This window comes from Dendrobates tinctorius, unplaced genomic scaffold, assembly GCF_039654945.1.
Source record: "Dendrobates tinctorius isolate UK_male_01 unplaced genomic scaffold, ASM3965494v1 ptg000070l, whole genome shotgun sequence".
NCBI classification, from domain to species: domain Eukaryota; kingdom Metazoa; phylum Chordata; class Amphibia; order Anura; family Dendrobatidae; genus Dendrobates; species Dendrobates tinctorius.
The window spans coordinates 30716075-30741624 of record NW_027361738.1 but is presented as its reverse complement, the minus strand read 5'-3'; positions in this window follow the sequence as shown (position 1 = coordinate 30741624).

Below are 25550 nucleotides of genomic sequence, written 5' to 3'. Positions count from 1 at the left end.
CTTCCGTCATTGGATTCCTGCAGCCCGTAGAGAACGGCAGCAACAGCTGATGCTGCAGTTCTCTACCCAAGATCGTCATGGGACACACTCGTGGACTGCTTCGGATCGTGGGTGAGTATTTTTGTGGTTTGTTATGTTAATATTTATTCCGTAAAAGACAATGGCTTCGGGGAACAATGTGACAAGTATTGGTAAGTATGTTACTCTATGTTATATGTACTGTATGTCTATGTATGTATTGTATGAATGTATTGTATGTATGTAGTATATATGTGGTATGTATGTAGCATGTAGTATGTATGTAGTATGCATGTAGCATGCAGTATGTATGTAGCATGCATGTAGTATATATGTAGTATGTATGTAGCATGTAGCATGTATGTAGTATGTATGTGGTATGTATGTAGCATGTAGTATGTATGTAGCATGCATGTAGTATATATGTAGTACGTATGTAGCATGTAGTATGTATGTAGTATGTATGTGATATGTATGTAGCATGTAGCATGCATGTAGCATGCATGTAGCATGCATGTAGTATGTATGTAGTATGTATGTAGTATGTATGTAGCATGCATGTAGTATGTATGTAGTATGTATGTAGTATGTATGTGGTATGTATGTAGCATGTAGTATGTATGTAGCATGTATGTAGCATGTATGTAGCATGCATGTAGCATGCATGTAGCATGTATGTAGTATGTATGTAGTATGTATGTAGTATGTATGTAGCATGCAGTATGTATGTAGCATGCATGTAGCATGCATGTAGTATGTATGTAGCATGTAGTATGTATGTAGCATGTAGTATGTATGTAGCATGTAGTATGTATGTAGTATGTATGTAGTATTTTTTTTTTTTTTTTTTTTTTTTAACATTTAACACATTAGCCGGATGATGGGACTACTACTGTCCCATCATTGGCTAATGTGTCAATCACTGTCATGGTAGCAGGCATCGCCCGATGGGACTTGTAGTCCCATCGGACGATGCCTGCACAGACCCCCGAAGCCTGCACAGACCACCGGCAGGCCGGCACAGCCCCCCGGCAGGCCGGCACAGCCCCCCGGAGCCTGCACAGACCACTGGCAGGCCGGCACAGCCCCCCGGCAGGCCGGCACAGCCCACCGGAGCCTGCACAGACCACCGGCAGGCCGGCACAGACCACCGGAGCCTGCACAGACCCCCTGGCAGGCCGGCACAGCCCCCCGAAAGGCCCGTACAGACCCCAGAGAGGCTGTACAAGGCAAAAACAGGGTTTTTCTTATTCCGATACCGGAAGTCCCATAGACTTGAATGGGACTTCCGGTATCGGAATCGGCGATACCGATACTTTTTTTAAAGATCGGCCGATCCATTCCGATCCGATACTTTGAAGTATCGGACGGTATCGCTCAACTCTACTGATTAGCAGCTCTCTGTCACTATACATTGCATGCAGAAAGCTGTGGAGTGGGCAAAGTTGCACACAGCTTAACAACTAAACTGTGCTAGATCTGCAGCATGATGGAAATCTAGCATTACAGTTCACCTAGGATACAGGAGAAACCAAATGATGAGTAGAGTATGTGATTACATTTAAAGGGAATCTGTCACTTCAAACAGTTGTTTTTTCTGTTATTTATTTTATTTTTGGGGGTCATTATATGATATTCAAAAAAATTTCATTGAACTTTAAACAAGGTCTGAAAACCATGAAGTAAAACAATTATATTTTACTGTTGGGTAACAAATAAGAAATTCTCATTAGACGATTTCATTATTAAAAAGTTAATGGTAATTCACAAATAAGAATCTTTCCAATAATAATAATGGAAATAAGAATACTAATGGTAAATTGAATAGCAATTTTGCCTGATACTTGATATGGATTTAGACTAGACAAAACTCAACTAAGAGATAATTTGGCTTCCTGTTGTGATTGTTTCTTCATAATCAGAGAAAAAGATTTGGAAGTTGCCATAAATTTAAATTAGATTGTCGAACTGAAGTTCAAAATGACTAAATAAAACAGAAAAGCATCTTATATTCCCAGCATCTATGTAATGTACTTGCAACATTTGACATTTTTTAATTAACATAATAAAAAAATAATTCTTACAGTTTTTATAAATAGTTAAACCAAAGAAAAGGAATATTACACAGGTCATTTATGATATAAAAGAGGACTGGATTAAATTCCTGGGAACCCGATACCATGCTTTGTTTGTGGGACTCAGGCTGCACCTGCTGTCAGACTGGAATAATAAAATAGCACCAGTTAGGTCTCATTCAGACATTCAAATTTATGCGCACAAGAAAATAGAATCAATTATTCTGATCACGCTCTGATCAGAGTCTGATTGGAGAGTACTACGAGTGTCATCCGATTTTCTCATACTTGGAGAAATTTTAAAAAAAGTCTCTACCTTCCCCTATCTGTCAGTAGATGAAAATGGTACCACACTCGAATTTGACTGCTTTCCGATTTTTTGACCGACCCATTGACTTGCATTGCCGATTTTTATCCAAACCATGGATCAAAATTCGACATGTCTCCGATACTTTCCGCTGACCACTTGGCTTGAGGAAAAAATCTGACATGTGAATTTGCCCATAGACTATGATAGGTAGCATTTGTTGCCAAAAATTGGATGTCTGAATGAGACCTTAAGGAAATAGAGGAGTCAAGTGGACTGATGGCATTACTGGCTAAATGAAGATTAGCATCTTGCAATGAGTCTGTCTGGATCTCAGAAACTCACTCAGCCTTTATGCACATGTGGCGTCCTGCGTCTTTATCGCCACAAAAGGGTTAAATATGTACTGTATGTGTTTTGTGCGCAATGGGAGTTATGCTTTCTCTGCTAGACACACACACAATCTGCCTCACTCCCTCATTTGTCTGGAGCTGAGAGCTTTGCAGACATACCCTAACTGGGAGGGGCGGACTTGTAGTTCTCAGGGTGAAGAAGGAGGAAGTACGCCTGGACGCCATGATGACATGTGGCTGATCCAGGAGTGAGAGCTAAAAAACAGGAAACCAGCCCCTAGACCATCCATGCTTTCCGAGCTGGGTGGTAAGCAGAGAGACTGCGTGGGATTACACAACCAGCAGAAAGGTGTTTTCCTTCAGAAATACGGCAATAACCTGGAATCAGTGAAGGATAGTGCAAGTGGGAACTTGAGCTGCGTCACAAAGGATTCAAATTGAAAGTTGTTGAAGGCGAAATACACAGTGAGTAAAGGCAATACTGGGAAGTTCTAAACTCCAGAAAGCCTTGGTCCCAGAAGGGACTAGAATAGCAGGAAGTTACACTGAGTCACAGCAAAGAGAATGATAACTCCCATTCTCCAGAGCAGACTGTAAGCTGATGAGAGTTGTAATTTCTCCTCTGAACTGCACCTGAACTACAGTAAATACTAAAGTGACTTTCCTTGTCTCCTGTCTTATTACTCCGTGCCTTCTACTTGCATCACAATCTCTGGGGGTCCTGCCCTGGTTGGAGAGGGTTTTAACATGTGCAGTGCCATCACCATCTACTCCCCCAGGGATCATCTGCAGTACCGGCTATACTACAGTCGAACACTCCAACTGGCATCATGAATCACTACATAAACTTTATCCCTATTCAATTCTACCCCTTTTACATGACCGCCTGGGGCCATGGACTGGGTCACCGCCGCTGTGACATCTCCCATTGAAGTTAACGGGCTCGGTACCGAGTACCCCACGGCCCCTCAGGTGCGTCACACACACAATGAATACAAGCAAGCAGGTCACAGGTGAGGATGTTACCTTTAGTAGCCATTCAAACCCATTTGTGTCAACTACTGTGCATGTTATCGGGCCAAAATCACCAGGGTACGTAACTTTTGATCAGGGTCATTTGGATGTTTTGGGTTGTCATTATGATTTAAAAAGAGAAAACACAGTAGTGACAATAAATGGCTTCACCCAACCACTAACCATGAGTGGAGAAAAAGGTTTAGTGTTATCATTCATATGCTCTGAAAAAAGACCAAGAAAGCAAAAATTCTGCAGGGGTATGTAAATATTTGAGCACAACTGTATAGACACAGTAAAAGTATCTATGTATTACATTACAATAGTTCCCACAAAGTTAACTGTGAATTTGACAGTCAGCTCATTTCACAGCAGAATTTGTAACTCTTCTCTCTCTACTCCTCAACAATTTTCTAAGTTGATTTATAACTAGTTGAAAATTAAACTTTGATGTAATCTTGAATCAACTGAGAGGGTTGTTCAGATAAAGATTATAAAACCAGGGAAGCTTTTTACTATGATTCATAGAGGCTGTAGAACCATCCAAAATTATTGATGAAACCCTAGAACAAAAATACTATTCAGCCAGAAAATAGTTTCTTATGGAAAATAAAAAATGTCTCAAAAATGTGATTATGTCTTTTAATGTAGACAAACATAAATAACTCGGTTAGATAGAGAGGGGGGATTGTGAGCTCAACACGCCAAGTCATCCGATGTTGAGGTTTGGAATCTGTGTGTCGAGTGCCGGTCCTGCTGGTGAAGTTCAGCCAAGGATTCAAGGATAAGAGGATAAGAAGATAAGAGGAAATGAGCGGCACATTCTTCCAACAATAGATAAAAATTATAACTGGTGATAACTTAGCTTGGGGCGCTGCGCGAGGAACACAAAAGCAGCAAATAAAAAGACAATATCACCTCTTTGTCTAAACAATAAAATAATAATTATAAATATATAAATATTTGCGCTAAAAAATGTGTCCTAAAGTCCGAAGATAAACGTCCTAAAATATAACATGCAAGGCCTATAAAAAATATAATAAACAAAGATAGAGCACTAATGTGCCTAGAGAAATAAACTCAGGATAATTTAAAAAAAAAAAAGGAGCACACAGTTATATTAACCAGACAAGTACCTTTCAACACCAGGATAGGGCCATGTTCAGATGGTGCTCTGTAGTCCCAATGCAAGGCTAAATGCGTAGAGTAGCTGCTTCCACTGGGAGCCAAAGGTCCTTGTGCTGAAGAAATGTCCCGTTGTAATCCAAGTAAAAAATATATCCAAAATGATACCTTGGTTGATGAAATCCGTCTTCTGGTTGTTTTTAATCTTTATTTGCAGTTTTCAGTTAATGAGATTCTCATGTTCCGTGGTGACTAGTGTTGAGCATTCCGATACCGCAAGTATCGGGTATCGGCCGATACTTGCTGTATCGGAATTCCGATACCGACTTCCGATATTTTTTCAATATCGGAATTCGGCATCGGAATCGGAAGTTCAGTTGATTGACGGCCTGACGTCATCATGATGCGCGGTGTGTGCGCATCATGATGCGCCGTCATTTCGGGCCTTCCGGGGGTCTCTGCCGGCCTGCCGGGGGGCTGTGCCGGCCTGCCGGGGGGCTGTGTGGACTGCCCGGGGTCTGTACCGGCCTGCCGGGGGGCTGTGCCGGCCTGCCGGTGGTCTGTGCACCCTGTGGGGGTCTGTACCGGCCTGCCGGGGGGCTGTGCCGGCCTGCCGGGGGGCTGTGCTGATGTCCGGGGGTCTGTGCAAGCATCGTCCGATGGGACTACAAGTCCCATCTGGCGATGCCTGCTACCATGACAGTGATTGACACATTAGCCAATGATGGGACAGTAGTAGTCCCATCATCCGGCTAATGTGTTAAATGTTTAAAAAAAAAAAAAAATACTACATACATACTACATGCATGCTACATACATACTACATGCTACATACATACTACATATATACTACATACATACTACATACATGCTACATACATACTACATGCTACATACATACTACATGCATGCTACATACATACTACATATATACTACATACATGCTACATACATACTGCATGCTACATACATACTACATACATACTACATACATACTACATGCTACATACATACTACATATATACTACATACATACTACATACATGCTACATACATACTGCATGCTACATACATACTACATACATACTACATACATACTACATGCATGCTACATACATACTACATGCATGCTACATACATACTACATGCATGCTACATGCATGCTACATACATACTACATGCTACATACATACTACATATATACTACATACATACTACATACATGCTACATACATACTACATGCTACATACATACTACATGCATGCTACATACATACTACATATATACTACATACATGCTACATACATACTGCATGCTACATACATACTACATACATACTACATACATACTACATGCTACATACATACTACATATATACTACATACATACTACATACATGCTACATACATACTGCATGCTACATACATACTACATACATACTACATACATACTACATGCATGCTACATACATACTACATGCATGCTACATACATACTACATGCATGCTACATGCATGCTACATACATACTACATGCTACATACATACCACATACATACTACATACATACTACATACTACATATATACTACATGCATGCTACATACATACTACATGCTACATACATACCACATACATACTACATACATACTACATACATACTACATGCTACATACATACTACATATATACTACATGCATGCTACATACATACTACATGCTACATACATACCACATACATACTACATACATACTACATACATACTACATGCTACATACATACTACATATATACTACATGCATGCTACATACATACTACATGCTACATACATACCACATACATGCTACATATATACTACATGCATGCTACATACATACTACATATATACTACATGCATGCTACATACATACTACATGCTACATGCATGCTACATACATACTACATACATACTACATGCTACATACATACCACATATATACTACATACATACAATACATTCATACAATACATACATAGACATACAGTACATATAACATAGAGTAACATACTTACCAATACTTGTCACATTGTTCCCCGAAGCCATTGTCTTTTCCGGAATAAATATTAACATAACAAACCACAAAAATACTCACCCACGATCCGAAGCAGTCCACGAGTGTGTCCCACGATGATCTTGGGTAGAGAACTGCAGCATCAGATGATGCTGCCGTTCTCTACGGGCTGCAGGAATCCAATGACGGAAGGTAGGTATCCTTCCGCACTGTATTCCTCCGCCACTTAAAAAAAAAAAAGTCCCTAGTCTCACTTTATGCCATTGCTGCGTGGGAATTTCCCACACAGCAATGGCATAAAGTGAGACTAGGGACTTTTTTTTTTTTTAAGTGGCGGAGGAATACAGTGCGGAAGGATACCTACCTTCCGTCATTGGATTCCTGCAGCCCGTAGAGAACGGCAGCAACAGCTGATGCTGCAGTTCTCTACCCAAGATCGTCGTGGGACACACTCGTGGACTGCTTCGGATCGTGGGTGAGTATTTTTGTGGTTTGTTATGTTATTATTTATTCCGGAAAAGACAATGGCTTCGGGGAACAATGTGACAAGTATTGGTAAGTATGTTACTCTATGTTATATGTACTGTATGTCTATGTATGTATTGTATGAATGTATTGTATGTATGTAGTATATATGTGGTATGTATGTAGCATGTAGTATGTATGTAGTATGTATGTAGCATGCATGTAGCATGCAGTATGTATGTAGCATGCATGTAGTATATATGTAGTATGTATGTGGTATGTATGTAGCATGTAGTATGTATGTAGCATGCATGCAGTATGTATGTAGCATGCATGTAGTATATATGTAGTATGTATGTAGCATGTAGTATGTAGCATGCATGTAGTATATATGTAGTATGTGTGTAGCATGTAGTATGTATGTAGCATGCATGTAGTATATATGTAGTATGTATGTGGTATGTATGTAGCATGTAGTATGTATGTAGCATGCATGTAGTATGTATGTAGCATGCATGTAGTATATATGTAGTATGTATGTAGCATGTAGTATGTAGCATGCATGTAGTATATATGTAGTATGTATGTAGCATGTAGTATGTATGTAGCATGCATGTAGTATATATGTAGTATGTATGTAGCATGTAGTATGTATGTAGCATGCATGTAGTATGTATGTAGCATGCATGTAGTATGTATATGGTATGTATGTAGCATGTAGTATGTATGTAGCATGCATGTAGTATATATGTGTTATGTATGTGGTATGTATGTAGCATGCATGTAGCATGCATGTAGTATGTATGTAGTATGTATGTAGTATATATGTAGTATGTATGTAGCATGTAGTATGTATGTAGTATGTATGTAGCATGCATGTAGCATGCAGTATGTATGTAGCATGCATGTAGTATATATGTAGTATGTATGTAGCATGTAGTATGTAGCATGCATGTAGTATATATGTAGTATGTATGTAGCATGTAGTATGTATGTAGCATGCATGTAGTATATATGTAGTATGTATGTAGCATGTAGTATGTATGTAGCATGCATGTAGTATGTATGTAGCATGCATGTAGTATGTATATGGTATGTATGTAGCATGTAGTATGTATGTAGCATGCATGTAGTGTATATGGTATGTATGTAGCATGTAGTATGTATGTAGCATGCATGTAGTATATATGTGTTATGTATGTGGTATGTATGTAGCATGCATGTAGCATGCATGTAGTATGTATGTAGTATGTATGTAGTATATATGTAGTATGTATGTAGTATATATGTAGTATGTATGTAGCATGTAGTATGTATGTAGTATGTATGTAGCATGCATGTAGCATGCAGTATGTATGTAGTATATATGTAGTATGTATGTAGCATGTAGTATGTAGCATGCATGTAGTATATATGTAGTATGTAGCATGTAGTATGTATGTAGCATGCATGTAGTATATATGTGTTATGTATGTAGCATGTAGCATGCATGTAGCATGCATGTAGTATGTATGTAGTATATATGTGGTATGTATGTAGCATGCAGTATGTATGTAGCATGCATGTAGTATATATGTAGTATGTATGTTGCATGTAGTATTTATGTAGTATGAATGTAGCATGTATGTAGTATGAATGTAGCATGTATGTAGTATGCATGTTGTATGTATGTAGCATGTAATTTTTTTTTTTATTTTTTTTTTTGCATTTAACACATTAGCTGGATGATGGGACTACTACTGTCCCATCATTGGCTAATGTGTCAATCACTGTCATGGTAGCAGGCATCGCCCGATGGGACTTGTAGTCCCATCGGACGATGCCTGCACAGACCCCCGGAGCCTGCACAGCCCCCCGGCAGGCCGGCACAGCCCCCCGGCAGGCCGGCACAGCCCCCCGGAGCCTGCACAGCCCCCCGGCAGGCCGGCACAGCCCCCCGGCAGGCCGGCACAGCCCCCCGGAGCCTGCACAGACCACCGGCAGGCCGGCACAGACCACCGGAGCCTGCACAGACCCCCTGGCAGGCCGGCACAGCCCCCCGAAAGGCCCGTACAGACCCCAGAGAGGCTGTACAAGGGCAGGAAAGGGTTTTTCTTATTCTGATACCGGAAGTCCCATAGACTTGAATGGGACTTCCGGTATCGGAATCGGCGATACCGATACTTTTTTTAAAGATCGGCCGATACCATCCGATACGATACTTTGAAGTATCGGACGGTATCGCTCAACTCTAGTGGTGACCTGTTGTCGGGGCTTTATTTGGTGATCTGTTCATGTATTCAACCTTATGGACTTAAGACAGGTCACTGAACATTCAGTGACCTGCCTCCTACTCTAAATACTGCGTATAATAGTGGTGGCTTTGAAAAAATTTACATCCAGCAAAATGGCACCATGGTCATCTGCACAGTAGCATCTATCTCTTACCGATAGATGCTACTGCGTTATTAACCTGGGTGGGAGCAATATCCATCGCCCTTTCCCTGGCTATTACTGTCAGCCCACAGCTGTAAACTTATAGGGTGACCCTACGTCATTTTCCCGGGGTCCCCTTGTAAACTAACCAATTAAAGCCAAGCAAACAGCTATGAGTTGTTCTTAATAGCCTAGGACCTTTTAGGGCTAATAGTCCCTTTCACAGATTATTAATACCATATAGATTCTCTATGGGGTTAAGGTCAGACGAGTTTGCTGGCCAATCAGGCACAGTGATACTGTTGTTTTTAAACCCGGTATTGGTACTTTTGGCAGTGTGCACAGGTGCCAAGTCCTGCTGGAGAATGAAATTTCAATCTCCAAAAAGTTTGTCGGCAGGGGGAAACATGAAATTCTCTAAAATTTCCTGGTAGACAGCCGCACTGACTTTGGTGTGATAAAACACAGTGGGCCTACAGTATACCAGCAGATGAAATGGCTCCCCAAGCCATCATTGATTATGGAAACCTCACCTACTTATACTCATGAGTGCCATAAATCTACCTATATTAATTCTTCAAAACTGTCTGATCACTAACAATAGGAGATGCATTAGCATTTCATTTTGAATGATGACACAAAAAGCAGGTGAGAGATTAAAGGGGTGGTCTGAAACGAATATCTTTTTTATTCCTAAATGTCTAGGATTCATGCTCTCAAGAAGGCACTAGAGTTCACACAGACATCAAATTCTTATATCAAAGCAGCGCAGTGTGAGGTTTATTGAACTTCATAAACTTGCAAAGTTCTTTAAAGGGAATCTGCCAGTAGAATCAACCCTCCTCAGGTGTCTATATGGGCATGTAGGTCATAGGAAGCTGAATAAAATTATATGATACCTTGATATCTGCAATATGATGTCCTATTCCAGAGATATTTACCTTTTCCTTATATGTAAAAGATTCCGTTCCAGGCTATGAGGAGGACAATGATCTCTCTGAGAATCCTCCTCCAGACCTTATTTGACATGAAGGGTTCATTACCAGTGTGATGTGTAATGGCCGCTTTCTGCTCTCCTCACTGCAGAGCTGAGTGTGACTATAACTTACATAGCTGCAGCTTCTATCTCTGGATTGAGATATTGCCGCAATACAGAACTCAGCTGTTTTCAAGAAGACAAAGTTTAATTTTACCCTTCTGTGTTAGTTACATTTGTCATACTGGTACCTCCCACATTTATTAATTTAAAAAAAAAAGCTCCAGAGGTAGATTCTCAAGGAAATCAGTGTCCCTCATAGCCGGGAAAAGCTCATTTGCATATAATAACAACATGGATTTCTCTGGAATAAAACATCAGGTCACAGCTATCAAGGTATCATTTAATTCAGCTTCCTATCTGGTAAAGAGTCCTTACTAAATAAATATACGAAAAACCGTATATACTCACATATAAGCCGAGATTTTCAGCCCATTTTTTTGGGCTGAAAGTACCCCTCTCAGCTTATAAGCGAATCATATACCGGAGGTGGGCAGGGGAGGGGGAGTGGGGGTGTCAGAGACCATACTCACCCTTCCTGGCACGTCTCTGCAGCCCCTGCTTCTCCCTTGGTTGTTTTCTTCCTGCGTTCAGTGGTCACGTGGTACCGCTCATTAAACTCATGAATATGCGCATATTCATGAGTTTAACCCCTTTCTGCCATATGACGCACTATCCCATCCATGTGCCCTTGGACTTAATTCCCAAGGATGGGATAGTACGTCATAGCGATCAGCGGCGTTCACAGGGTGAGCGACACTGATCGCGACCGGGTGTCAGCTGATTATCACAGCTGACACCTGGCACTATGTGTCAGGGGCGGTCACGGACCACCCCAACAGGTTAACCCCTGGCACACTGCAATCAAACACAATCGCAGTGTACCGGGGGTTTAGAGAAGCATCGGCAGGGAGGGGGCTCCCTCCGTGCTTCCCTGAGACCCCCAGCATAGCGCGATGTGCTGCGCTGGGAGCCTCCTTCCCTGCAGGTCCCCAGATCCAATATGGTGGCGAGGACCTTCGGGGGCTGCAGGGAGGCAGCCTCCTCAGTGCCTGCAAAGCGCAGGCACAAGGAAGCCTGCAGAAGTGCTTGTGTTAGATCGCTGATCTGTCACAGCGATCTGTGATGTGTCAGATCAGCGATCTCACACATGACAGTGATGTCCCCCTGGGACAGTATAATAAAGTTAAAAAAAAGTGTAAAAATAATTTATAAAAAATCGCTAAATAAATAATAAAAAAAAAATATTCCCTAATAAATTCATTTTTTGGAAATAAAAAAATTAATAAATAAAAGTACACATATTTAGTATCGCCGCGTCCGTAACGACCTGCCCTATAAAACTGTCCCATTAGTTAACCCCTTTAGCGAACCTCTTAAAAAATAAAAATAAAAAACAAATAAAAAATAATGCTTTATTATCATACCGCCGAACAAAAAGTGCAATAACGCGTGATCAAAAAGACAGATATTAATATACATGATACCGCTGAAAACATCATCTTGTCCCGCCAAAAACGAGCTCCCATACAGCATCATCAGCGAAAAAATAAAAAAGTTATAGCTCGCAGAATAAAGCGATGCAAAAATAATTATTTTTTATATAAAATTGTTTGCATTGCATAAAAGCACCAAAACATAAAAAAACGACATAAATAAGGTATCGCTGTAATCATACTGATCCGAAGAATAAAACTGCTTTATCAATTTTACCACACGCGGAGCCGTGTAAACGCACCCCCCCAAAAGAAATTCATGAAACGCTGGTTTTTGTTCATTCTGCATCCCAAATATCAGAATAAAATGCGATAAAAAAATGTCATGTGCCCCAAAAGGGTACCAATAAAAATGTCAACAAATCCCGCAAAAAATAAGACCTCACATGACTCGGTGGGTCAAAATATGGAAATATTATAGCTCTCAAAATGTGGTGATGCAAAAACTATTTTTACAATAAAAAGCGTCTTTTAGCGTATGACGGCTGCCAAGCATAAAAACCCACTATAAATAGTAAATCAAACCCCCCGTTATCACTCCCTTAGTTAGGAAAAAATAATAAAATTGCAAAAACGTATTTATTTCCATTTTCCCATTAGGGTTAGGGCTAGGGTTAGGGTTAGGGCTAGGGTTAGGGTTGAGATTAGGGTTAGGGGTGTGTTGGGGTTAGGGTTGGAGTTAAAATTGGGGGTTTCCACTGTTTGGGCACTTCAGGTGCTCTCCAAACGCAACATGGCATCCGATCTCAATTCCAGCCAATTCTGCATTGAAAAAGTCAAATGGTGCTCTTTCCCTTCGAAGCTCTGCCATGCGCCCAAACAGTATTTTACCCCCACATATGGTATATCAGCCTACTCAGGACAAATTGCAAAACAACTTTTGGGATCCAATTTCTCCTGTTACCCTTGGCAAAATAAAAAAATTGGGGACTAAATGATCATGTTTGTGGAAAAAATATGATTTTTTATTTTCACGCTCGGGCATTATAAACTTCTGTGAAGCCCTTGGGGGTTCAAAGTGCTCACCACACATCTAGATAAGTTCCTTGGGGGGTCCAGTTTCCAAAATGGTGTCATTTGTGGGGGGTTTCCACTGTTTAGGTACATCAGGTGCTCTCCAAAGGCAACATGACACCCGCAGACCATTCCATCAATGTCTGCATTCCAAAACATCACTACTTCCCTTCCGAGCCCCGACGTGTGCCCATACAGTAGTTTTCTCCCACATATGGAGTATCAGCATACTCAGGACAAATTGTACAACTTTTAGGGTCCATTTTCTCCTGTTGCCTTTGGGAAAATAAAAAATTGGGGACTAAATGATCATGTTTGTGGAAAAAATATGATTTTTTATTTTCACGCCCGGGCGTTATAAACTTCTGTGAAGCACTTGGAGGTTCAAAGTGCTCACCACACATCTAGATAAATTCTGTGGGGGGTCTAGTTTCCAAAATGGGGTCACTTGTTGGGAGTTTCAACAGTTTAGGCACATCAGAGGCACTCCAAACGTGACATGACACCCGCAGACCATTCCATCAAAGTCTGCATTCCAAAACGTTACCACTTCCCTTCCGAGCCCTGACATGTGCCCATACAGTAGTTTTCTCCCACATATCTCGGAGTATCAGCGTACTCAAGACAAACTGGACAACAACTTTTGGGGTCCAATTTCTCCTGTTACCCTTGGGAAAATAAAAAAATTGGGGACTAAAAGATCATGTTTGTGGAAAAAAATATGATTTTTTTTATTTTCACGCCCGGGCGTTATAAACTTCTGTGAAGCCTTTGGGGGTTCAAAGTGCTCACCACACATCTAAATAAGTTCCTTGGGGGGTCTAGTTTACAAAATGGTGTCATTTGTGGGGGGTTTCTACTGTTTAGGCACATCAGGGGCTTTCCAAACGCGGCATGGCGGCCAGTCCCAATTTCAGCCAAAAAAGTCAAATGGCGCTGCTTCCCTTCCGAGCTCTGCCATGCGCCCAAATAGTCGTTTACACCCACATATAGGGGTATCAGCGTACTCAGGACAAATTGCACAATTACTTTTAGGGTCCTGTTACCCTTTGGAAAATAAAAATTGGGGGTGAAAAGATCATTTTTGTGAAAAAAATATGATTTTTTAATTGTACGGCTGTACGTTATAAAGTTCTGTGAAGCCCTTGTGGGTTCAAAGTTCTCACCACATATCTAGATAAGTTCCTTGGGGGGGTCTAGTTTCCAAAATGGGGTCACTTGTGGGGAGTTTCCACTGTTTAGGTACATCAGGGGCTCTCCAAATGTGACATGGCGTCCGATCTGAATTCCAGCCAATTTTGCATTGAAAAAGTCAAACGGCGCTCCTTCCCTTCTGAGCTCTGCCATGCACGGCAACAGTGGCTCCCCAAACATATCAGGTATCAGCATACTCAGGACAAATTGCACAATAACTTTTGCAGTCCAATTTCTCCTGTTACCCTTGGTAAAATAAAAAAAATTGGACCTGAAGTAATTTTTTTGTGAAAAAAAGTTAAATGTTCATTTTTTGTTAAACATTCCAAAAAATCCTGTCAAGCACCTGAAGGGTTAATAAACTTCTTGAATGTGGTTTTGAGCACCTTGAGGGATGCAATTTTTAGAATGGTGTCACTTTCGGGTATTTTCTATCATATAGACCCCTCAAAATGACTTCAAATGTGATGTGGTCCCTAAAAATAAAATGGTGTTGCAAAAATGAAAAATCACTGGTCAACTTTTAGCCCTTTTAACTTCCTAACAAAAAAAAATTTTGGTTCCAAAATTGTGCTGATGTAAAGCAAACATGTGGTAAATGTTACTTATTAAGTTTTTTTGTGTGCCATATCTTTGTGATTTAAGGGCATCAAAATTCAAAGTTGGAAAATTGTGAAATTTTCTAAATTATCGCCAAATTTCCATTTTTTTCCACAAATAAACGCAAGTTATTTGAATGAAATTTTACCACTAACATGAAGTACAATATGTCACGAGAAAACATTGTCAGAATCACCGGGATCAATGGAAGCGTTTCAGAGTTATTACCTCATAAAGGGACAGTGGTCAGAATTGTAAAAATTGGCCATGAACGTGCAAACCACCCTTGGGGCTTAAGGGGTTAATGAGCGCGGTACCACGTGACCGCTGAATGCAGGAAGAAGATGACCGAGGAAGAAGCAGGCGCTGCATAGAAGACTGTGCGCCAAGAGGGGTGAGTATGATGGGGCAGAGCAACATTCAGCTGTCCCCATTCCACCGTCGTGCACCGCTGTGTCTCCAGGTCCTCCTTCTGTGACGTTCAGCAGAGGCCGCGATGACGTAGTCAGTGCGCACCCTCTGCTGAATGTCACTTCAGAGACCCGGGAGACAGAGCGGTGGACGGCGATGGAACAGGGACCGGTAAATATCGCAAGTGCCGGGGGCTCAGGACACCAGTACCTGGCCCCCAGCGACGGAGAGGTGAGTATGTCTTTTTTTTTTAACTGCAGCAGCAGCAGCAAATAAGGGGTTCTTATGGAGCATCTTATTGGGCAGCATTAACCCTTGTGCAGCAGCATATTATGGGGGGTATTTATGGAGCATCTTATGGGGCAGCATTAACCCTTGTGCAGCAGCATATTATGGGGGTATTTATGGAGCATCTTACGGGGCAGCATTAACCCTTGTGCAGCAGCATATGGGGGTATTTATGGAGCATCTTCTTGGGCCAGCATTAACCCTTGTGCAGAAGCATATGGGAGTTTTTTATCTATGTAGCATCTTCTTGGACCACCATTAAACCTCTGCTTATACCTGAGTCAATAAGTTTTCCCAGTTTTTTTTATGCAAAATTAGGGGGGGTCAGCTTATACGCGGGTCGGCATATACACGAGTGTATACGGTAAGTATATTTAACAGGCTCCAGAAGCACAAGCTGTGCATAGCGTACTGGGCACCACACCATTCTCGTCACTACAATGGCAGTTTGCATTTCACTCAGTAACATACATTGCTGCTTGTTTCTGGAAAACACCTAATGAGTCAAATCATCACTATACCTGTAGGTAAATTCCCAAAGAAGTATAATTTCCAAAATAGGTGGCTATTCTGCTCTTTTGGCACTTGGGGGCTTTCTATATGGAGTCTGCAAACTATTCTAGGAAAATCTGCTCTCCAGGAAGCAAATAGCAATCCATCCCTGTCGCAGCATCCAGTACTGTACAGCCACATATGGGGTATTTTCATGTTCAGCAGAAATTTTGTGAAAAATAAATTTTGATGCTCTTTCTACCCCTTTCCCTTGGTGAAAATGTAAAATCTGGGGCTAAAACAAAATTTTTGTGATAAAAATGTATTTATTTTTTCTTCACTGCCCATTCTTATAAAATTCTGTGACACACCTATAGTGTCAGTATGAACCCTGCACAACTAGATTAATGTATAAAGAGATGTAGTTTGTAAAATAGGGTCACACATGAGGAGTTCTGCTGTTCTGGCGCCTATAGGGCTCTCCCAGTGTGTCATGGCAGCCGCAAACCATAATGGTAAAACCTGCTCTATAAAATGGCGCTCCTTATCTTCTGAGCTTTGCACTGTGCCTGAAAAGTATTTCCTGTTTATAAGTTGAGTAATGGCGCAGTCAGGAGAAATTTTTGCAACTATCTGAGGTCCACTTTTTCCTATTAGCTTTTAGAAAAATTTAAAACTTGGGGCTAAAACAAAATTTTTGTGGTAAAAATGAAATTATTTTTTCTTCACTGCACAATGGTATAAAATTGTGTGACGCACATGTGGTGTTAATATGATCAGTATACCCCTAGATAACTTCATTGGGTAGTGTAGTTTGTGAAATGAAGTCATATATGGTGGGTTTCTACATTTCAGGGGCTCTGCCAATGTGGCATGGCACGCTCAAACCATTCCAGCAAAATATGAACTCCAATATGGCATTTCTTCCCTTCTGAGCTTGGCACTGTGCCTCAAAAATGGTTTTCAACCACATATGAGGTATCAGTGTACTCATTAAACATTGCACAAAATATTTTGGGTTTTCTCCTGCTACCCTTGTGAAAAAAAATTGGGGCTGAAACAACAGTTTTGTGGGAAAAAAATTTCACAGATCAACGTTGTAAAATTCTGTGAAGCACTTAGGGGTTCAAGGTGCTCATCACACATCTAAAATGATTCCTTGAAGTGTCTGCTTTAAAAAATTGGGCAACTTGTGGGGGTTTTCCACTGTTTAGGCACACCACGGGGTTTCCAAACGCGACACAACACCTGCACACAATTTCATCAAAGTCTGTGTTTCAAAACATTACTTCTTCCTTCCTGAGCTATGCTGTGCGCTCAAACAGTAAACAGTAGTTTTCCCCACGTATGGGGTATCAGACTACTTAGGAGAAATTGCACAACAATTTGTATAGGGCAATTTCTTCTGTTACCCTTATAAAAAAAATTGGGACTAAAATAACATTTTTGTGGAAAAATGTGATTTTTAATTTTCACATCTCAATAATATAAACTTCTGAGAAGCACCTGGGGGTTCAAGTTGCTCACAACACATCTAGATTCTTGAGGGATCTATTTTCCAAAATGGGGACACTTGTTTGGGGTTTCCACTGTTCAGAAACAACAGGGGCTCTCCAAACAAACATGGCTTTTGCTAATGATTCCAGCAAATTTTGCGTTCAAAAAGTCAAATGGCACTCCTCCCCTTCTGAGCACTGCTGTGCACCAAAACAGGATTTTTTCCTCACATATTTGGTATCCATGTAATCAGGAGAAATTGCACAACAATTTGCATGGTGCAATTTCTCCTGTTACCCTTTTGAAAATAAAAAATCGGGGCTAAAATAACATTTTTGTGGGAAAATTTTTATTTTTTTTTTATTTTCACAGTGCAATGCTATAAACTTCTCTGAACACCTTGGGGTTCACACATCTAGATACATTCCTTGAGGGGTCTAGTTGCCAAAATGCAGTCACTTGTGGGAGGTTTCCACTGTTTAGGCACAACAGTGGCTCAGGAGTCCGTTAATGATTCCAGCCAATTTTGCATTCAAAAAATCAAACTGTGATCCTTCCCTTCCAAGCCCTGCCATGAGCCCAAACAGTAGTTTCCCTGCACACATTGGGTATCTCTACGTATTCAGGAGAAATTGCACAAGAAATTGTATGGTGTATATTCTCTTGTTGTCCTTATGAAAATGCTAAATTTGGGGCTAAAAGAATATTTTTGTGGGAAAAATTTGATTTTTTTTATTTTCACGGCTCTACATTATAAGCTTCTGTGAAGCACCTGGGGTTTAAAAGTGCAGGGAATGTTATTTTTAACTATTTTTTGTGTGACATAACTCTTTGGTGAAAGGGCATAAAAATTAAAAAATTTGACAATTGCTAATTTTTTTTAATTTTTGCCAAATTTCAATTTTTTTTCGCAAATAAATGTAAGTAATATCGAACAAATTTTACCAACATCATGAAGTGCAATATGACTCAAAAAAACATTCTCAGAATCAGAGGAATCTGTTGAAGCGTTCCAGAGTTATTACCACATAAATTGACACTGGTTAGAATTGTAAAATTTGGCCTGGTCATTAAAGTGAAAACAGGCTCAGGGTGAAGGCGTTAAAGAACAAAGAAAATTAAAACTATATATACACCGTGAGGGAACAGCTTAATGGTAGATGCTAGTTCACACACGGGACTTAGTTCGTTGTTCAAACAAACAGGTGGTTTATTATAATGTTATTAAACTAACAGCGGTAACAAATTAAAACAATCTCTTCCAGGTAAACTAAAAGATATAATAAAGCAAAACAGAAAATAACCAGTCCATATAACACAAGGGCTCAGCCGTTTAAATGTGAATCTTTTCCTCTCAGACTCCAGCAGGGTCTGAGCAGCACATGCAAAAGCCTCCTCACCTTGCAAACACACACAAAGTTAGGGTACCGTTACACTAAGCAACGCTGGTACGTCGCTAAATGGTCGCTAGTAAGCTGCCAAACAGACAGATTTACTCAATGACGCAGCAACGATCCGGCGATCCGTATACCGACCTCGGCGGTCGTTGGTACCTTGTCACACAGCAGCTATTCTGATGACTCACGCCTGCATTCTGCGTCGCCAACGAGGTCGCTCTTCGGTGTCAAACATAGCGATGTATGCTGGCCAGCGGGACGCCAACGATCAGAAAATGGCCTGGGACATTCGAGCACGATCAGCGATATCCAGGGGGGGGGGTTGCTGCTAAGTGTCACACATAGCTAGATCGCTGTTGTGTCACAAAATCAGTGACGATCTCGTTATGTGAGACGGGGCCTTAAGACAGCTGCAGCTGTCTTATTTCACACCTGGACTGGAGATAAGTGAGCAGCCAATCCCACCCAGCTCTCGCAGCTGCTCGTAAAACACTGGACCCATAATCTGGGCCCATTAAAACACCTCTCAGGACTAAGTGTGCTGAAATTTGCTTCTCCAGGTCCTACATCATTGAGGTTTGGCACCTCGGTAACACATACCTCCCATCCACGACCTGTCCAGTTGCCACCTTACAATACATATTTGGAACTGCTGCATTTACTAATGCCCTATCTGTCAAAAATATAGCATAAATTAATTCGATCAGTAAATGGCGTAATGAGAAAAAAAATCAAAATGCCAGAATTATTTTTTGGGCCTCCACGACATTGCAATTTTATGCAATAAGAGGTAATCAAGGCATCATAGCTACCCCTAAATGGTATCAATAAAAATAATAGCTCATTGTGCAATAAATAAGCTTTCACCCAGCCCCAGATACCAAAAAATGAAAATGTTACGAGTCTCGGAAAATGGTGACAAAAATCAAAAAACTTTATTTTTTACAAGTTTCAGAATGTTATTTCACCACCTAAAAAAAAAAACTACATTGCCAGCGTGTAAACAGTATGCATGCTACAGAAAAATAAAAAGAACGGTTCATGAATTGCACAGCACATCTGGACTTCAATGTGACATCTGAACATGAACCTGGTATAAATTGATGTAATGTAATTAAATCCAACTGCTCGCATTATATTACAGTATTTCAATCATGGGCTCCTCTGACAGGTTCGCCGGGTACTTATTCTAAATTACTGGAGATAAATGATGGTTTGTGCAGTAGGCAGTGTATTTGTTCATTTTGTCTTTTTCAAATGTGTGCCTTCTAGTGATCTATAATCGTTATGACCAATTAAAGCCCAGAACTTACAGTTTCAAGAGAGACTCATAAAATATCTTCTGAAGAAATTGCGTTTTATATTGTAAATAGAAACATAAATAACTAATCTGCTCAGTAAAACAATTACCTGCTGTATTAGAAAATTAAACCAAAATGTTTTCAAAAGTTGTATTAGACAGAAAGTTCTGAAGGTACGGAGGAAAGTTACTTGGCGAATTTAGGACCTTATATACAGCTTATGCTTCTACTAAGTGTGAAAAGCATGGGGGAATCGTGGATGAGGGCAGGTATATCTCGCCAAAATACCTTTCCTATGTGGCCTAGTCTGGTTAGTATCTCACCTGGTGACTAATGAGTAATGGGAAGCGGATATATAAGGATGCCAGGTGGTGTGTTAGTTGCTCAGCCTGGGGAACACAGAGAGCCTGTCTGTGTGAGCGACACTTGTGAGTGAAAGCTGTACTTACAGTAACGCTGGTTTGGCTGTCTGGGAGAAGCCCTCCAGTTGGTAGTTAGTACGAACCCTGTTTAGTTAGTGCCGGACAGGCAAGGATTTGTTTTGTTTTTTCCTGTATGTTTTGCTTTCACATAAAATAAACCGGGTCCAGCGTCAGTTATGTCCGAATCCCGCCTGTGCACCTGAGTTTCATGCAAAACCCACGTGACCTTTGACCCCAGCAAAGGCGATCCCGGAGTGTTTTATCACAAGTTGGTGGAGAATGCGGGCATCACGTTGAAGGCATGAACATGGAGGATGTGGTGAAAGCGCTGGTACAGTCCACCGCCGTCCAGCAAGAAGCTAATCAGGTGATGATGGCCCAGCTGAAGGAGTTGGTGGACATGACAGCTACAGATCGTTCGCTTCTCTAGCAGGTGGTGCAGCGCCTGGCGACCTTACCTGAGGTTAACCCGGAAGCTGAGTCGAGAGTGATTCACGTGAGTCGGTACTGGCAGAAGATGACGACCGAAGATGACGTCGAGGCATACCTGACCGCGTTTGAACAGACGGCAGTGCGTGAAAAATGGCCGAAGGCCCGCTGGGCCGGCCTGATTGCCCCGTTTTTTCCGGTGAGGCCCAAAAGGCTTATTTTGACTTACAACCTGAAGCCGCGCAGGATTTTGACAGACTGAAAGCCGAGATCTTGGCCCGACTGGGAGTGACGACCACTGTCCGTGCACAAAGAGTGCATCAGTGGACTTATCAACCGGATAAACCACCACGGTCACAGATGTTCGACCTGATCCACCTGACGAAGAAGTGGCTACAACCCGAGGTGCTGACGGTGCCAGAGATCATCCAGAGAGTCGTCCTGGACAAATACCTGAGAGCTCTACCGCCGGCCCTGAGGAAGTGGGTAAGCCATGGAAATCCTACGACGGCAGATCAACTGGTGGATATGGTGGAGCTTTACTCCATGGCAGAAGGACTCAGAGATGATGCTACCCCACCTCCATTTCCACGTGGAACCGGTAAGACTGTTCCCGGGAGTAGGGAAGAAGGAAAAATCCTTAAGACAGTAGGGGAGGAAAACGGGACGGCTCGCACAGTGAGGCCAAGAGTAACGAACTTTGGTCTAGGCAAGTGGCCCGTTAGGTGTTTTCGCTGCCAAGAGATGGGCCACATCGCTGCGAACTGTCAGGTCACTGCTGAACCCATGCAGTGCGATGTTACAGACTGTAAAAAACGCATGTCTATGGTTGCCCAGACAGTGAGTGCGAATGCCGGTCAAAGTGAAGTGGAAAAACACCTGTGTAATGTATCGGTGGATGGGAAAAAGGTGGTGGCATTGGTGGACTCGGGAAGTGTGGTGACTCTGGTGAAAGCCAGTCTGGTGTCAGCCCCGACTGGACCATTAGACAGATTTTCTGTAACATGTGTGCATGGAGACACCTGTTCGTACCTCACTGCGGTCGTATGCATTTCTACTACCTATGGGACGGTGCAACATAAAGTGGGACTCGTCCCCGCGTTGTTGCATGTTGTGATTTTGGGCCGGGATTTCCCCCACTTCTGGCAATTGTGGGAGAACCAAGTGATGCACCAGGGTAACTGTGTACCATGATTCCTCTCCCCGGGCGCGGGTGGGTCCCGAACCCCGGGAGGAGGTCCCCCAGGAAGACTCTAGTGAGGTGTCTACTGGAAATGACCTTCGGTCATGGCGGGGATACGGAGGAGACCAGGGAGGAGGAGGGGGCAGGCAGCCATTCACCTCCCCGTTTGCCGGATTTGGAAGTCCAGAAAGATGACTTCCAAAGTGAGCAAATAAAGGATCCTACCCTTTCTCAGGCTAGGAAAAATGTAAAAGTGATAAATGGGGTACCCGTAGAACCTGGCACTAGGCTGGCATATCCTTACATGGTCCTGGAGAATGATTTATTATATCAGATAGAGAAAAAGGGGGAAGACACGGTGCAATGATTAGTTGTGCCAAAACCCTACCGGCGGAAAGTGCTGGACCTGGCCCACGGACATGTGATGGGAGGTCACTTGGGAGTCCAGAAAACCACCGAAAGGATATTACACTGTTTTGTTTGGCCAGGCATGCATCATGATGTTCGTGTATATTGTGAATCATGTCCCGACTGCCAAGCCTCTGGGCCTAAACCCAGTTCTGTAGCCCTTTGGTACCCCTGCCTATTATTGAAGCCCCGTTTGAGAGGATTGGGATGGATTTAGTGGGGCCCCTTCCACGGTCTGCATGTGGACACCAACATATCTTGGTAATCGTGGATTATGCCACTTGTTACCCGGAGGCCATCCCTTTGCGTAACACAGCCACCAAGACGATTGCCAAGGAACTGGTGCATGTGTTTAGTCGGGTCGGTATTCCAAAACAGATACTCACAGATCAGCGGACTACCTTCATGTCAAGGGTAATGAGGGAGCTCTGCTGGTTGCTACAAATCGAACCGTTACGCACGTCTGTGTATCACCCTCAAACAGACGGGCTGGAGGAACGGTTCAATAAAACTTTGAAGCAGATGCTGAGAAAGGCGATAGACAAGGATGGGAAAAACTGGGACTATGTACTTCCATATTTGCTTTTTGCCATCAGGGAAGTGCCCCAGTCTTCCACTGGGTTCTCGCCTTTCAAGTTATTGTACGCCCGACGTCCCCGCGGACTGTTAGATGTCGCAAAAGAAACCTGGGAGGGTCAGGTCACTCCATTTAAAACGGTGATAGATCATGTAACACAAATGCAGGACCGTATTGCGGCCATTATGCCCATCGTCAAGGAGCACATGATGCAGGCTCAGGGAGCCCAGAAAAGAATCTATGACGGGCGCCAAGGTCCATACGTTTGCACCCGGAGATAGGGTGTTGATCCTGGTCCCCATGGCCGACAGTAAGTTCCTGGCAAAGTGGCAGGGCCCCTTTGAGATTAAGGAAAGAGTTGGTAAAGTAAACTACAAAGTGTATCAGGCAGGTAAAATCGAACGAGAACAGATTTATCATGTGAATCTGATAAAACCCTGGAAAGATCGGTCTGCCTTATCAGCGGATCTGGCCCGGCCCGTCTGCTCGCATACCGTACCGGCGGTACGGATTGCAGAGACTCTCTCGGAGCGGCAAAAGACTGAGGTCACGCAGTTTCTACTTCATAACCAACAGTTTTTCTCAGAAAAACTCGGGCAGACTAGGCTAATGAAACATGATATTATATCGGAACCAGGGGTCACTGTCCATGTGAAACCCTGCAGAATTCCGGGAGCACGCCGTGAAGCCGTCTCCCGAGAAGTCAAGGCAATGTTAGAGTTAGGGGTCATTGAGGAGTCACACAGTGCTTGGTCCAGCCCGACTGTGTTAATCCCTAAACCGGACGGCACCATCCGGTTCTGCAATGATTTCAGGAAACTGAATGCGGTCTCAAAATTAATAGATCGGTTAGGGAAAGCCCGGTATATTATGACCCTAGATCTAACAAAGGGATATTGGCAGATCCCTCTGGCGTAGGCGGCCAGAGAGAAGACGGCATTTGCTACACCGGAAGGGTTATTTCAGTATGTGTATATGCCGTGTGGATTGCACGGAGCGCAGGCGACTTTCCGGAGACTGATGGATCGAGTCCTGAGGCCACATAGGCAGTACGCTTCTGCCTATTTGGATGATATTGTCATTTACAGCTTGGACTGGGAGACTCACCTACAGAAAGTGCAAGCTGTGATTGATGACCTGTGGGAGGCAGGTCTAACCGCGAACCCCAAGAAATGTCACATCGGGCTAGAAGAAGCCCGGTATCTGGGGTACGTAATAGGGAGGGGTATTGTTAAACCCCAGGTTGATAAAATTCAAGCGGTTCAGGACTGGCCACAACCGGTTAACAAGAAGCAGGTGCAAGCTTTTCTGGGGATCGCCGGCTATTATCGCCGGTTCATCCCCAATTTTGCGGCCATCGCTACCCCCCTGACGGATATTACCAAAGGGAAAGATTCCGTCATGATTAAATGGAATTTAGCAGCTGAAGAAGCCTTCCATAGCCTAAAACGATCACTTTGCTCTCAACCCGTACTGGTGTCTCCAGATGTCCACAGCCAGTTTGTGTTACAAACTGATGCCTCTGAGACCGGTATCGGGGCCGTGTTGTCACAAGAGAGGGACGGAGTGGAACACCCGGTCCTCTATCTCAGCAGGAAGCTGAATAAACATGAGCAAAAATATGCGGTAGTGGAAAAAGAGTGCCTAGCCATTAAGTGGGCTTTAGAGTCCCTCAAATATTACCTGGTGGGCAGAAAGTTCAGGCTGATCACTGACCATGCCCCTCTCAAGTGGATGCACTTGCACAAGGAACGGAATAGCCGAGTGACCCGGTGGTTCCTTGCCCTGCAGACCTACACTTTTACGGTGGAGCACCGCCCAGGGGTACAGATGGGGAATGCAGATGCCCTGTCCCGAGTGCACTGTTTGGTGGGTGTCATTGCTCGACCGGAGTGGTCTGAGCAGAAGGGGGGATGTGTGAAAAGCATGGGAGAATTGTGGATGAGGGCAGGTATATATCGCCCAAATACCTTTCCTATGTGGC